Source organism: Triticum dicoccoides, chromosome 5B (genome assembly GCF_002162155.2).
Source record: "Triticum dicoccoides isolate Atlit2015 ecotype Zavitan chromosome 5B, WEW_v2.0, whole genome shotgun sequence".
Taxonomy (NCBI): Eukaryota; Viridiplantae; Streptophyta; class Magnoliopsida; order Poales; family Poaceae; genus Triticum; species Triticum dicoccoides.
Genome location: NC_041389.1, coordinates 638,326,004 through 638,330,615, shown reverse-complemented (window position 1 = coordinate 638,330,615; position 4,612 = coordinate 638,326,004).

Sequence of the window (4,612 nt, the reverse complement as noted above, 5' to 3'; positions counted from 1 at the left end):
CGTAGTCGTAGAGGTGAATGTATCCGTCGACCAGTAGTTGTGGAGTCAAGATACTAACACCAGTGAAGACATCCATAAGAAGACATGACTGTTTTTGGTTGAACAAGATGATATGTCGGTAGCAAACACCCCCGAAAGAGAAACTATCCAGAGGGCTCGGTGGGGATTTGCGGTCACCAAAACGTTTAGGTGCCTTAGTTGGCAGATCAGTAACATAACATGAACAATTAGGTACAAGGCCGCTGCTAAATGGGTGCGAATGGGGAGATCACAGAGGGACATGAGGTTTGAGGACAGTGGCGGTGCCAGGATTAAAACCTTGTGATGTCAAGTTTTACTAATAATTTTTTAGATCATAAACAGGAATAAAAAACATCGTACTTCTCTGGAGGTATGCTCTTCACACATCATCACGTTACTTTGGCACTATACTGGTAAATTGGTATGCGATTTGCAGGATCTGGCGGAAGATTAGATGTATCAACTTCGACTTTTTCTTTAGCTGAGCGCTGCCTTGCATTGCTATTAATTAACACACGTTCCAAAGCTGCTCGAGCATCAATAGGAGTTTGTTCTTCCTCATTTGCAGGTGATTGCTGTGGGGAATTTGCAACATTTGAGTTGGACTGCCACTTCTTCACAAATTTATCTATTTATCAAACCAAAGACCTGACAAAATAAATCTATTGCTAAGAAAAGGAAAATATGCAATTCTTATTCTTAATAAAAATAATCTCCTATACATCCTAAAACCTAATATTGCCAGTGAGAGAAAAGGTTGAAAATAATGAAGTGTATTGCAGTTTTTGCTCATAAAACAAACAAGTAGAAGTAGAAAAGAAAGTGCAGGGCGTTGCCTTGTGTTGGATCAGATACAAAGTGTAGACTAGTATAGTACTCCCTCCGTCCGAAAATACTTGTCATCAAAATGGACAAAAAAAGATGTATGTAGAACTAAATTACATCTAGATACATCCTTTTTATATATTTTGATGACGAGTATTTTCGGACGAAGGGAGTAGTATTGATCGATTGATTCAGAGTTGTAGACGGACAATTCGTGGTGCGCCGCCCGTGGCTCGCTGGACGGCCCAAGGTGGTCGTTCCTCGCGTCTCACGTCCAAGTTCAGCCAAAGATCGCCGGCGCCGGGACTGGAAGTGACGGGAGCTCCTAACGGGCGCCTTTAGCGCCCGTTGGCAGTTCGGGCGCCCACGCGGCTGTGAACTGGGCCGGCCCAGGATCGCCTGCTTCGCTCCCTTGATCGCCTCCTTCTTCGCTCCCTTCGATCACAGTTCACCGGTCCACAGCTGGCCAGTTGACCGGTCAACTGTTGACTTTTGACAAAAAAATTAAAAGAAAATCTTGAATTCAAATTTTTATTTTTTTGAAAGAAAGTCCAGAAACATGAAAAGTTCATGAATTTGAAAAAAACATTGATTTCGAAAAAGAATTCATTGATTTCGAAAAAGAATTCATTGATTTTGGAAAAAAATTCATCAAAAATGATTAATAGTTCAACGATTTTGAAAAAGAGTTTGTCGATTTTGAAAAAAGGTTCATCAAATTTGAAAAAAGTTCATGGAATTTTTAAAAAATGTATTTTTTGTTTGTGATTTCAAAATGTGTTCATAGTTTTAAATTTATTCATTTTTTCAAATTTTGTTCACAATTTTAAATTGTTCAGTGTACATCAAAAAATGTTCAATGGGTATTTAAATGTTTTTTCAGCGCATATCACAAAATTGTTCAATGTGTAGTTAAAAGTTGTTCAGATTATATTACAAAAATGTTCAATGTATAAAATTTGTTCATCTTATATCAAAAAAATGTATAAATATGTTTTAAATTATTTCAATGTATACCACAAAAATGTTTGCTGTGTAGTTAAAAATTGTTCATCGTACACCCAAAAAAAGTTCAGTGTATATTTGAAAATCGCTCGCCGTATATAAATTTTTGTTCATGTTCTCTATAATTGTTCATGTTTTAAAAAATTATGTAATTTGAAAATTTAAAAAATTTCACCAATCATGAAAAAAGTTCATCAAGATTAAAAAACAGTTCATCGATTTTCGAAATAAGTTCATCGATTTGAAAAAGAGTTCACGGGTTTTGAAAAAAGGGTTCACGAATTCGAAAGAAGTTCAATTTTTTTGAAACAAAAGTTCATAAAGTTACAAAAGGTTCATCGATTTTGAAAAAAAGTTCATCGATTTGAAAAAGATTTCACAGATATTCAAAAAGGGTTCACGAATTCGAAAAAAGTTCACCAATCATGGAAAAAGTTCATAAAAAATGGAAAAAGGTTCATCGGTTTTGGAAAAAAGTTTATCAATTTGAAAAAAGTTCATTCATTTTTGGAAAATTCACATGAAATCAGAAAGTTCTTCAAATTTGACAAAAAAACCTCACAAAACTTTCAAAAGATCATCGCTTTTTGAAAAAATGCTCATGCATTCGAAAAAGAAAAAACAAATGTAAAGAAATTAAAAGAGAACGAACAATATAATAAAAAACCATCACAAAAAGCTGTCCAGAAAAAAAGAAAAACGAAAAAACTGAGTTGGTAGCTTCCAAAGACCGAGCTTCCACGAACTGAGGACAACATAAGAAGAAAAACGAAGAGATTGATCACAAGCGTGAAGAAGCCCTGGTGGTTAGTGCCTTTGTTGACGAAACAGGTGGTCATGTGTTCGAATCTTATTGCCCGCACCACATTTTTTGGAATTTAACAGACGAAGAAAATAAAGTTAAATGGGCTGGCCCATGTAGCATCGATGGAAGGAAGCAGGGTGTGCGCCGACGCCTATAACGGGCGCAACGGGCGCCGTATAGGAAATGCCGGAAGTGACAGTGCGATCAGTTAAGGGATTTTGGACTTTTTTCTTGCTATGTGGCCCAGTAGTGGCCCAACTAATTGTTACACAAAGAGGAAAGTATCGTTTTCCCCCTCAAATCCTGTCTGATGGACCGATTTCCCCCCAAAGTCTAAAACCGGATCAATCAGCCCCTAAACTCTCCAAAACCGGATCAATTCTCCGCCTCGATTGGCATGCTCCTGTCGCCGAGCTGCGGGATCACCGGCGCCACCACGTACACGTCGTCGTCGGCAGGCGCCACCTCCCCCTCGCTGTCGTCCTCCACATCCACCACCACCTGCTCCTTCTCGCTGTCCTCCACATCCTGCTCCTGCTCGCTGTCCTCCAACACATCTTCACTGCACTCTCCGTCGCTGTCAGAGTGCACAATAACCTGCTTCACTGCAGCTGGTACAGCGACCACGACGCCGACGAGACCTTCAACTGGAGGTGGAGGGGGGCGACGGCGGGAGCGGTACTCGTACCACCTGGCATGCTGACGCGGATCTGGTGACTTCTCCGCCTCATTCATAGCCCAAAGGAAAACAGAGATAGCTGGAATGGGACGGCCGTCGGGGAACATTGTCTTCTTCTCATCATCAGTTGCCACAACGATGAGGCCCCTAGCGTGGTCCACGCACATCTGCAAGCTCGGAAATCTGTTGCAGATCTCCTCCACATCGGCCCTTTTCTCTGAATCCCCCTTGCAGAACTTGCTCACAGTTTCCTCCCACCGATCTTGAGCACGGCGAACATCTCTTGCAGTCTTCTTCTTGGGCGCCATCGCCGGCGTCGAGAAGCGATGGGAGTGGGTGGGCGAGAGGCGAAGGGAGTGGATGAGAATGGGGAACGGCGAGTGGATGAGAGTGGGTGGGCTAGTGCTGTCTGGGCGAGCGTGGCCTTAAATGGGTGGCTGTCAAAGCGGTGGGTTCAGTTAACTTCAGACAACGCTTCAGAAAAATTCAGACAACCAAAAGTTCAGTTATCTTCAGACACAAGTTCAGACTTTTGAAATTTTAAACTCAAGTACATTTGTTCACTCGAGCTTACATAGGTGGTTCACTAAGATACTACATCACATCTTCAAAGCCATGATAACAGCAGACACAATGCAGAAAAAGATGGCAAATTTGTACATCTTTTTGCTTCTCTGAAATTCCTTGGCAAGAACATCCATTTGTTGAGCATGCTGCGCTTTCAAATCCAGCACATAAACATCAGCATCACCAATGCTGCACTTGGCATCCATGAGAGCATGCTCCAGCTGTGATTTCTCGGTCTTGAGCTTCCTAACCTCTGTCTTCAGCCGATTCACAACATCTCGCAGGTCACCTAGTAGCGTACTGACAAACTTATCCAGGGGATCATCATGCCACTTGAAGTAGCCACAGTCATATCCCTATTCAAAAAATTGTGCAATTTTATCAAAAGAATCACGCAAAGACTTGCTGCTCAACGAAACAACAAACAGAAACGGCGGGCACAGATCCTTGACTTTGCAGTGGCTGCAGTTTTGCTTACCAGAGACTGGCTGCAGTTGTAGTATCGACGACCGGGGTTGGCAATGCTCCACGAAATCCACCTCGGAGCCTTGACTTTGCAGTGGCACACCTTCTCAGGCGAGTACGCCATCGGTGGCTCCCGATATGGCACCGGCGACTGCCCTGAGAAGGCCATGGACCGCGGCGACTGATGACTGCTTGACGAGCTAGCAGACGCCATGGACTGCGGCGAGCGAGGGGACGGCGAGGGG